Consider the following 12,794-nt stretch of genomic DNA (forward strand, 5'->3'; position numbering starts at 1 on the left):
TACGATTACTTCGTATGCCATAATACAGTGATGACATCATGAGCACGTTCCCAAAAGGTAGACCACACGTTCACTGTGAAATGTAATACAACATTCAATTTATCCATAAAAAAACAATTCCAAATAGATATACATTGTGTACGTAGGCACGTGCTGTTCATTGAGCAATTATATAGTTAGGGAAGGCAATAGCCTAGTGGTATTACCACTAGACTATTGATCCAGAGACCCAGGTAATGTTCTGGGGTCCTGGGTTCAAATCCCCAAAATGGCAGATAGTAGAATTTGAATTCAATAATAATCTGGAAAGAAGAGTTTAATGCTGACCATGAAACCAATGTTGATTATCTGGAAAAGTTCATCTGGTTCTCTAATGTCCTTTAGGGAAGGAAATCTGTCATCCTTACCTACATGTGACTTCAGACCACATAACAATGTGGTTGGCTCTCAACTGTCCTCTGGACAATTAGGGATAGGCAATAAATACTAGCCCAGCCAATGATGCCCACATCCTGAGGATAAATTAAATAGATCAACAGTTAAGATTAACAATTATTGTTTTGATATAGGTTTGACAGCTCATCCTGATCTAGTGATTGTATGTCCATCTGAAGAGATATGTCTTATTCCTGGTTGCTCTTGAATACCAAGTTGTTTGTCTTCCCACTTGTTACTGACATTCAGTATGAATACACATCATCATCATCATTTCCTTCCTCACTTTCTGTAGCTATGATTGGTGCGATATACATTGGTCTGAGCTAGATTCAGTTAATACAGCACCATGATTAACAATGACTTCATATGATCTGGGCTGGATTGTATACCTTTGAAACCTTAGCTGGGGTAGCCAACTTTTTGTGACTGGATTTCTGACTTGTTCTCTCTGTCCAATGAATTGTTGTGTTAATTTTCTACCTGCTCATTGACTGTGAATCTCTTTCATTCTCCTCTGTCTTTATAGGAGAGTGGAAAAACTGAGTCCAGGGCTAACATTATAAAGCCATGAGGAAAGGTATGTGTTCTTGAATGAAAGGTGAAAATGATAACACAGTCACTCTTGCTAAAAAGGCATTTGGAAATGTTCAAATGTAAAGGGAGGGAAAAAAAAAGACAATTTGTAAACTGAGTGAAAAGGAATATCATGTTTTCTTAGCTGAATGTTAACAGAAGCTGAATTAAGTTCTTAAACCAGTTAAAGTGTATTTTACTCAATAGGAAAATGAACAAACTGCACCAAAGGATGTACAGTATGAAGGTAGTAATTCCCCCTTGGATTCTAATTGACAGCTTCTAGTACCCAGAAGGCAGATCGTTTGGCAGCAATCAATGCTGCTCTTGAAAATGTTAAATAGCCCAAATGAATTGTAACACATCACAATTCAACTCCAGGATCATGACTGTAGAAATATAATAAACTATTGTTTTTAAGAATGCAAGATTAAGAGTGCAAAATCAGACCACAGACCACAGTCCAGAGTTCAAGAGAAGATTAAAACCAAGAAGCTGTTTCGATGGACTGTGGTGTGACTGTCATTTACACAAAGAATTGAGCAAACTGCAGGTGAAAACAACATGAGTTCAGATATCTTGTCGAGAATTTAAAGGACAAGGAACAGTAGCAATGTCTTATGCCAGATAAACATTTTGGCTTCGGTAAGATTTTGAAATAATACTGCAGGTTCTTGTTTTGTAAATATGCTGAACGATTTTTTTTGTGTAACATGTAATATGTTATTTATTAAAGTGTTTATGATATTCAGAATTTGCTGTCTTCAAATACAGTTCTAAAGCTATCTCTACGATGGTAGAAAAAAAGGCAAAATACTGCTGAAAATCTGAAATAAGAGCAAAAAGCACTGAAAAATCTCAACAGATCTGTGGAAAGAAATCTGGCTAACATTTCAAGTTAATGAACTATTATCAGAAATGAAGGAAAATAAAAATGTATGTTCTCAAGCTAGATGAAAAGGTGACAAGACAGGAGTCACAAGACAGCTGACAAGACAGAGTAGGTCTGTGATAAGGTGGAGGCCAGAACAGTTTAAATAACAAAGGATTTTATGATATAACAATTAATTTCTCCAACCCTTTGCATCAGTTCTGATGATGCAATCTTCAATGCAGTGCTTCCAAGCAACCTTCCCTTTCCACATTCCACCCCGATCTTAAATTCACCTGGACCATCTCTGACACCTCCCACCCCTTCCTGGACCTCTCCATCTCCATTAATGACGACCGACTGGATACTGACATTTTTTACAAACCCACTGACTCCCACAGCTACCTGGATTACAGCTCTTCCCACCCTACCTCCTCCAAAAATGCCATCCCGTATTCCCAATTCCTCTGCCTCCGCCATATCTGCTCCCAGGAGGACCAGTTTCACCGCAGAACACACCAGATGGCCTCCTTTTTTAGACACCGCAATTTTCCTTCCCACATGGTTAAAGATGCCTTCCAATGCATCTCATCCACATCCCGCCACTCTGCCCTCAAACCCCACCCCTCCAACCATAACAAGTACAGAACCCTCCGGTCCTCACCTTCCACTCTACCAACCTTCGCATAAACCACATCGTTCGAAGACATTTCTGTCACCTCCAAACGGACCCCACCAGCAGGGATATATTTCCCTCCCCACCCATTTCCACTTTCTGCAAAGACCGTTCCCTCTGTGACTACCTGATCAGGTCTACACCCCACCCCACCCTCAACAACCCACCTTTCCTTCCTGGCACCCTACCCTGCCACCGCAGGAATTGCAAAACCTGTGCCCACACCTTCTCCCTCATCTCCATCCAAGGCCCCAAAGGAGCCTTCCACATCCATCAAAGTTTTATCTGCACATTCACCAATGTCATTTATTGTATCCGTTGCTCTCAATGCGGTATCCTCTACGCTGGGAAGACTGGACGCCTCCTAGCAGAGCGCTTTAGGAAACATCTCCAGGATACCCACACCAATCAATCCTATCATCATGTGGCCCAACATTTCAACTCCCGCTCCAACTATGCCAAGGACATGGAGGTCCTGGGCCTCCTCCACCACCACTCTCTCACCACCCAACGCCTGGAGGAAGAATGCCTCATCTTCCCCTCGGAACACTTCAACCCCATGGCATCAATGTGGATTTCACCAGTTTCTTCATTTCCCCTTCCCTCACCTCACCTCAGCTCCAATCTTCCAGCTCAGCACCACCCTCATGACCTGTCCTACTTGCCTATCTTCCTTCCCATCTATCTACTCCACCCTCCTCTCTGACCTATCACCTTCATCCCCACCCCCTTCACCTATTGTACTCTATACTACTTTCTCCCTACCCCCATCCCCCTCTCATTTATCTCTCCACTCTGCTGGCACCCTGCCTCTATTCCTGATGAAGGGCTTTTGCCCGAAATGTCGATTTTCCTGCTCCTCTGATGCTGCCTGACCTGCTGTGCTTTTCCAGTACCGATCTAATCTAGGCTTGGGTAATGTTGTAGATCAGAAGGATCGAGAGGTGCAGATACATAATTATTTAAAGTTTGTGTCACATATAGACAAGGGTGGTTAAATTGGCATTTGGTATGCTTGCCTTCATTGCTCAGTCCTTTAAGTGTAGGAGTTGAGAAGTCATGTTGAAGTTGTACAGGATATTGGTTGGTCCTCTTCTGGAATATGGTTTTGAGGGATATGGGCCAGGAGCATTTTAGTTTGGGATTATGGATTGATTGGACCATTGGGTCTGTTCCCATGCTGTATGACTGGAAGACTATATAATTCACGCCTAATTTTGGACATAATCTTTCTTTCTTACAATGTCCATTACCAACCTCCTTAGCTGTTGCATCATGCAATACTTTATTAAAAACTTAATCTTCTTAACCTTCAACCTATTGCAGAACTTCACCTTTGTTCTCATTGCTTCATACTCCTTAAAAACGCTTCCCTTTCTATCTTTCTTCAGTTCTGATGAAAGATCCTTGTCCTGAAATGTTTCTGTTCATACATGCTGGTTGACCTGCTGAGATTTCCTAGCATTTTTAGGTTTTTACTGTGTTAATGCTTTCTTTCCTCATGACAGCCTTTGACCTGGAAACATTACAAGAAGGAAATGTGTATTTTATGTCAAATGACTAGAAGATCCATCATTGTTGTTAAAAGCACATCTGAAACAAACCTTTAAGAGGTTGCATCAACTAAAAAGGCATCTTGGATAATAGGAAGTACTGGGCAGGTGACCTGGTAGCCCTTAACTTGGAAACAGTGCCATCATGAAAGAGGCTATGATCCAGACCAAATGCAATGTAGCCAAAAAAGAAAAAAGCAAAAAGCTGAGCAGGGAGAAGAAAGCACACCTACATTGAGCTGTTTACATAATGCAATTAAAAGTAACAGAAAGCTGAAGATGTAATGAGAGCAAAGGTTGTGATTTTGACAATTACATTGTAACACATCCATTCTGTTACAGTCAACCAGGCTGTTTAGCAAGATTTACAAAAGGAGTTCCTGGGGAACCTGTGGTATCAAGATTGTTATGAACCTAGTCAAGGATGTTCTTCAGGACTGTAATGTTTGGGTGATGACTGTCCCAGGGAATCGAGAAGCAGTTGAGCTATTGATTCAGGTGACTTGAGATGCAAATCCATTGAATGAGGAAAGCAAGATTTCTAAAGTTCCACAGACCATATAGGAAAGACTGTCAGTTTACACATAGTGCATAATTGTGAGTGTATGGAGGTGGTGATAAAAATGCTTGTAGTATCAGGAAACAGTCTTTATTCTACTGCTACTCCATCTGTAATTTATTGTTTGTAACAACAGAAATTTGCTGTTAATTCCTGTTTAATACAAATCAGAATCAATAAAAGAGTTATAAAAGGTGAAATCTAGTCAGTAATTTCTTCATTTGGAAGTCACTGAGTAGATTTGTTTTTTGTATTACTATTACATTATGGGTATCATAATAAAATACACACAAATGAATTGTGATGATTTACAGAACAGTGATTAACTATGCCAGATCTCCACTCAAATTCGTAATAGGGTAAGAACTGAATGTAAAGAAAGATAGCTGTGTAATGCAGACGTTAATGGGTTAAACTAGCAAACAGCCATTAATGGGTTAAACTGTCCAGTTTTTGAATTAAACTGTACAGGCTTCTGTTACTGTTAATTAGTTTGAACTAGAAATATGCCAGATTTTTCACATTTTCTATATGCATTTTCAAACAGGTTCTGGACAGACTGCAGCTATTCTGTTTGACATTCCTGCTGGAATTTTCCACTGGAAGTGAGTCAGGAAGTTGAATACATCCATCCACATTCGGGCAAGCCTATACATGTTTCAAATTAATAAGGAGAAGATATTATCCAATATATGTGCCGGAATTAATTCCCTAACACTGCTGGATGTAAGAATAACTGTGACATTTTTGGCATCAGGTATTGCTAAAATGAATGGAGTTAAGGGAGATGGAATGGGAATGGGGTCACAGAAATGCAGCATGTGTTCAAAAATGAGAGGTCACTTTACTTAGTGCAATCAATCATGGTGTGGGAGATTTAAAATATATTTTTAAAAACACTGTTGGAGTTACCCAAACTGGAAGTACAAGTGAAGACAAACTTTAGCTGACAAGATCCAAACGTGGGCAATAAAAAGACAAACCAAGTGCAACAATTCAGCAAAAAAAAACAATGAGACGGAAGGAAAGGGCGCGCAACTAATTTCATGAATGACACAAAAATGCTCCCCTCCAATCCCACTAATTTCCTTATTCCCAAAAGTTTGAATAAACATGCCATTGCTGCAGAGACACATGTTGCTGCCCACCTAAGATATCAGTAACACACCACATTAGAATATTTTGAAGATAAAATTAAGAACGTTGTTTGCAAGCATTTGCTCAATGACAAAAAAACTGAAAAATATCAAGCCATTTGAAAGACAAGTTCAGCAATTGACCGATGATCAGAAAATGTGTAAACTGCCTTTGTGTATACAGTGAAGTTATGGGCATGCACAGCAAAGCATGCAATTCATCTTGATTTATGATAACACAGGATACAATGCACACTGCTAATAATAAAGATCTTACATTTTAAGAGGAGGCTCAATCAAATCAAAAGGCAATTGATTAAAGATCTGTCTGAAAAGCGGTCATTGGTCATTTATGGGCTGGTTACTTATTTGAAAAAGCCTTAACTAGTGGCCAATTGCATGAAGTTTTTCAAGAAGAAAATAGTTGTGGCTACTACGTGACAGAGTAGAACTTGTGATGTAGCTTTATATGTAGGCTAACCATCCATAAGTGAATCTTACAGTAAAGTTTCCAGAGCAATATAAGACATGAAAATGATAATAACGCAATGCTGACATCAAATCAAAGGGATTTTCAATAGAGCATATAAAAATTTTTCCAAGGAGCATAACATCCACAGAAATACCACCAAAATTAAGTTTCCGTAGATGGATATATTTAAAGTTAGCATTAGCAATAGTGTATAGTATCAGTAGCTATGTTAGGAACAAAGTGAGAGTTGATAACAACTATCATTCAGTAAAATATCTTAAAAGATCTATTTATTAATTGTGTGTCTATTCATACATTTGCCTTTTGTGTAAGAACAGGGTGTGAAATTGGAAGGGAGGTGTCATTAATTATAAGTAGAAAAACAATATTCAATTTGAAAAACAACACTTTCTCAAGTTTGTTTCAAATTTTCTTGTTTCAAATAAAGTTTCAGAATTTTATTGGCCTCTAGAGGATCATTTTAAAATTAGTAAAATGGTATCAACAGTTTTATTGCACAAATCAACTGATTGGAGAATCCAGAATAGATTTTAATAATCAAACAAACGAGGAGATAGATTGGGATCACAAATCACGCATACATCGCACTTTGTGGACAGAAAGGTTTTAAGAAGGTTGATGTACCTTTTACGTAAGGATGTAATTTTGTTATGGGATCTTTACTAAAGCATATTGTTGATCCAAAAATATCCTGTTTGGAGAAATTCACCAAGCAGTCCCAGAGGGAATGATTTGTTGTGTAGTTGCCAAGTATAACTTTTATTAAATTTCAATGATCTGAAAAGTAGATACCTTGAGGGAATAAGAATCAGTCCTTAGAGACAGTTACTGCAAGAGGGAGTCTTGAAAATAGCAAATACAGACAGAATGGATCGTAAGGCCATAGTTTTCTTTGAAAAACTTGTGTAATGGAAGGAATTAAGAGACAATTTAGCAATAATTCTGCAACACCATAAAATGAAAGTGAACACTGAAATTTCAGTCATTATAAATAATTAGAAATGAATGTAATCATAGATTCAAATCCCAATATGTTTTAAAAATCTAGGAAGGTCATGAAGTGGAAATGGAATTGGCTTTATTTGGTTCATATATAATTCTGACAAGAGATGGAGGAGAGATCTTGGGTAGAAGTATATTTTTCCAGTTGTATCATCGAAATGAGTCAAAGTTTAGCAAAGCAAGTCAAAATATGATTAATAATATGTAAGATCAATTACCTCAATGATATGGTTACAGCCCACTTATTATTGTATATATCTGAATTTGCTAACATTTGTAAAATATTCTTAATGAAGCATGTGATACTTTTGGTTCTAAAGTAGTTTGTACTCTGCCAGACAGCCAATCCTTGCATTGCAGCCCTGGGTGGCTGCTGATTTGCATTAATATAACCAGTTTGTTTGCAATTGTTTCTGAATGCAGTGTCAGGAAACAAGATGCTTATATAGCTCCTTCAATGTAAAGGTAATCAACTCAGAGCAGTATTAAGACATATGGTACTTTGGTCTTCTAAATAGGGTTTGGGTGTTTACTTGAGCACCCCTATGGTAATTGGGAATGCAACAATTCTTAAAAAGTAGCACTGTCAATGAAAAGATTTAGTGAGGTGTGAAGAAATTTCTTGAGACTAGAAACATAATCTGGTGATCCAATTCTCCTCACTGTGTCCATTTCTGTGAAACTCCATTTGCTTTGGCCCAGTTGCCACTTGCTCCCCCTCCCTACCTAGCCAATCCTATAGGTTTCCCACATTGTCTTGGCCTTTTGTCTTTCTAGCTTTAAACAGAAGAGCAAGGAACAAAGTTCTAAGGGGCAGGGAGCATCAGGAGCTGGTGAAGAATGGCTGGGATGGAGGTCAGGATCCTGCCCCTACTGCCATCAGTTACTAGGGTTTGTGCTGCCCGGCTGAACACTGTTCAAAGACATTGCTGGGCTTTGTTCGACTGTGCAGGGATTAGGCCAAGCAGTCTGAGAATTTGCCTTCTAATTAAAAAGGATAAAAGATGGAAGTAGCATGAGACTAAAACGTAGCAATGTTACTTCACAGGCTGGTGCCTAGTCACAAGACTTCCCAAGAAGTAGTGAATTTCTTCAGTTTTCAGAATTGTGATTCAACCATCTTAAAACATGAATTCTTATTAATTTCTGAAATTAACAGGTCATGACATAAGGCATTCCAAAAGTGAAAGCATTTTTAAAAAATGTGAGTTATCTGAAGCCTTTAGTCATAAAGGTGAGGATGTTGTAAAATATTTAAACATTTCAGCAATTTCTTTAAATAACTTTCTTCAGTGAAATACTGTACTGTTAAATTATTATCCTCTCTTACAATATGGATGTTATCTAGCATTCCATTTCTCTCTGGGATAATAGTTGACTAACATCAAATATGATTTTCATTTTTAGAGGTATTTGATGAGTCTAAATGAATTTAAACTCATTTTTTAAGATCTCGCCAGGAATTTTTGGTGTTTTGTTAAAATAAAACTGCCTACACCATAAATATGTTTAAAGAACTTTATTTGAACAATATGCTTCACTCCTCATCGTCACTGTGAGATATATTCTCACAAAACCTTTGACAGAAGAAGACGAAAAGTAATGAAAATTCTTAGCACCTGTTACTCCAATAAACTATACTATAGCTAAAGATTTCTTATCTATTATGATTCATGTCTTGGTATTTTTAATTTTGTTTACATCAAAAGCTTTGTTTATATCTTACATGTTGGTGAGCTCAATGTCGATTCACTCTGCCAAATCTATTTTAACATTTGTGTAAAATTAATCAAATTGCTTTAACTTACAGCATGCTCAGGATGTGTTCTGATTAATCTAATTCAAAGCGTTGACTCGTCCAAGTGTGCTTAGGCAAATCCATGCAAAACTGCTATATTTATGAGCAAAGAGCTCTTGACAAGCACAAAGGCTGCACTTAACTCACAACTTTCGGTTGGCAAATTAGCATTGTGAGATGACTCTGAGAGAAGTGGCACCATCTCTTTATAATTTAAGGTGGGTCTGACTGTGTGTGATTCTTGTTTGGTCCAGGTTTGCTTAATCCTGATGAGGAAAAGAGCAAATGTCTTTGGCATTTTGTGTAGGAACTGATGCTGAAATGGTGTGAATTGGTTCTCAGTGGAGTAGGTGCATGCTTATTGGTTGTCTGATGTTGCTTAACCTTCTTAACCTATCTAGTCTATAAGGCTTCTTACTCCAGAATCTTTCATATTTCTTTGTGGTAGTGAAGAAACAATCATGCCCACCGATGTGCTTAATATTTCAATGTTTCCATTTGACCACATTGAATGTTGCATTGGAATATCAAATAAATAATCACTACATGAGTAAAAAAAACTACTTTTCAAATATAAATATTGTCCATAACTGTCCCTGCTATTGTTACATGGCAGGACTGCAATGCATCCACATAGCATTTGCATTAATGGAGCATCTATATCATCAAAGACACTCCTTCATGTGGACATATGCTCATTTTTCGACTGCAGAAACTATTATCCTAACATGTAATGTTTTAATTTTATACTGAGTTTTCCATTTCTGACATTTATGTTAGAAATTAAACTGAGAATATTTTGAGGAATTCTTATAATGCTTTGTTAATGAAAAGGAAACAAGTTGAAAACTGCATGTCATCTTCAGTTGAAACTTATTATTTAAAAGGTATCTCCATTTTGTGTTTCAATATCTACATCTTCAAAGACATTGTATCTTCCTTAGAAAAATATTCATGTTTGAATTGTAATACCAAGTTTATTTCTGTTGCCCTCTAGTACCCCTGTTATATAAACATATTAGTTTATCAGATGTTACTTTACTATTTTTAATGAATCAACATATTTAGTAATGAAACTATATCTGCCCAGACTGAAAATCAAGACTTATAGGACCAAAGGCTCTGTTTCCGCGCTGTACATCACCATGACTCTATGATTCTATAAGATCAAACAAGGAAATTTCTGATCAGATTGATTCTACATCACCTCATTGTCTATTTTATGTGAAATTGTAATTAACTGTTCAAGTATCTGAAAAGGATCTTCCCTGTTTTTTAAGCATTGTAAGTAATTAAAAGTCAAAACAAGTATTAAGTCACAAAATCTGCAGATTAAAGAGTGCCAGCACTAGAACTTAATTGTTCCATGCGCCACTTGTCAAGTCAGATAACATTAATCTCACAGAGCTGGGGAGGGCAGATCTGTGAGGAGTTGCAGTGAACTGATGTGAGCCAGATAATATTTGATTGGCAAATATTTTGAAATGTAGGAATGAATATAAATATTGATGAATTTGACAAAGTAGTCGATATGCTAAAAAGAAACTTCAGTTGGAATTTTTCACCTTTGTAAATTAACAAATCTGGTGAACTTTAACCACATCACAGAGAAGTAGTGGAAAAAACTTAAGTGAGCATTGCAGAAAAAAAGATATTTTTGCCAAAGCTTTATGTGTAGGTCAGGACAATTCACAAGAATGGCAACATGAAAGAAAAGCAATGTTTGTACATATGAGAGGAGAGATCTGATTTACTGGTAAGTGCACTGTAATTAGTTGAGGCATTGCCATGGAGAACAAATAAGGTTCAAGCCATTTGTTCACTGTGTAAGCTAAATAGGGTGTATCAAAGCCATCCTGCAGGATAATGGTGACCCTAATCAGATCATTTCTCACTGTATATCATGCAAACACATGAACTATATTAAGGTTGTCACTTCTGGTTCTGATATATGCGCAGTTTGCCTCATATTACCCTGGAATGGTAAAGTATTCAAAAATCTATGTAAGAAGTGAAACCAGCTGCTTCACACTGCTACAATGCAATAGTAACAGAATTGAATTTACCACAAACAAAATGTTGCCATTAAGCCAAAAGATATTCTGTTTATCACTAAATGAGTAATGTGAACATGTCTATTTATTTCAGAGGTAGTATGTTGCTAGATATATCGGCTATCCATCCCAAAGGCTAGCAATCATATCCAACACCAAATTCGTTCAACTGACCATACCAAAACAGCCCACATTTGCAAAACCCAAAACACAGTATCCATTTGTATTCTACAAATGAACAATATTTGCTAAATATTTATGAGTGTGCAAAGATTTATGCTGATGACCAATTTGAGATTATCAGCTGAACTTGCAGTGTTGTGCACTTGAATGTACTAGAAACTACATGTATTAATGCCCAGGGCCCTGTCATTTGAATTCAGAAAGAAAATTCACACACGCAGTGCCTGTTCCAACTCAACTCAATAGGCATTTCTCAGGGTAATATTTTGACCATTCAAAGAATTGTGGAGTGACAGCATATGAGTGAAAAATTGAAAGATATCAAGGAAAAATTCTCAAGGCTCCAAAGGTAACAATGCAAACACTGGAAGAGAAGTCCATGCACATCATTCTTTAGTGATAATTGTATATGTATCCATCTAAATGGAGCCAGGCAGTTGGATTACTGACAAGAGACAATTGGAGGCATAAGGTATGGTAAACAATGTCTTCAGGGTCACAACTGTTCAATGCTTAAGTGACAGGAACAGTATTGAATTTTAACCAACCCTTTGAAACTTATTGTGAGTTTTCAGTCCTCCATCTGAAAACTTATTTCAGAGTTGCCCTCTCACCCAATCACAAAAAATTGCATTTATATATTGTTTCTGGACTGTAATGCAACATGTCCCCAGGCTAATCCAACCATCAGAATCTTATCTTTTGCATGTCTATTGGCTGCTCCTTCATGATCCTGGTGAAGAATGATCTGTATTTTATCAATACCCCAGCCTTAGTCAGAACTTGCAATATGGAGTCATCAAGCATGGTCGCAGAGGGTGGTCTCCCAGCAACCCTCGCATTAGGCATCTAGCCCTTGGTATACAACAGGAACATGAAAGTTCTTAAGGATATAGGCATCATGACAACCCCAAGGCCACCTGACATAGTCTTCTCAAATGTGGTAACAATGATCACAAACATCCTGCACATTGATGGAATGAAATCCTTTTCTATTGATAAACTCAGCTACATTATGAAATGGCTCTCTCAATTACACGTGTTGACAATGTCTGGTTCCCTGTTTCTGGGGGAAACCAACCCATGTTGCCATGAGCCTACTTTTGAGGTTGTGGCACTGACCTCATCACAGGAAAACAAGATGAAACAATATAATGTGGCACAGATAACAGCCTTGATACATTTGTGGGTGGAGAATGGACAGTTGCCTCACAGGTCCCCAGAGGACCTTTGGAAGGATCCAGTTGCATAAAAGTTTGACACAGCATCCTTGCTTATCTGGAGAAAATGGCACTAAGGACAATAGACTGTGGCTGTCCTGTACCTATGGTACATGCTGAGGTACCATTTAGCTGTTATTTCTTCATGTGGAGCTGTTTTGCAGCCCCTCGAGGTTGCTTCTGCTTCTAGTCTTGCTTGTGCATTTGTTCCTCCTCAATTTCTCTGCTCTTTCATTGT

Source organism: Hemiscyllium ocellatum, chromosome 8 (genome assembly GCF_020745735.1).
Source record: "Hemiscyllium ocellatum isolate sHemOce1 chromosome 8, sHemOce1.pat.X.cur, whole genome shotgun sequence".
NCBI lineage: Eukaryota > Metazoa > Chordata > Chondrichthyes > Orectolobiformes > Hemiscylliidae > Hemiscyllium > Hemiscyllium ocellatum.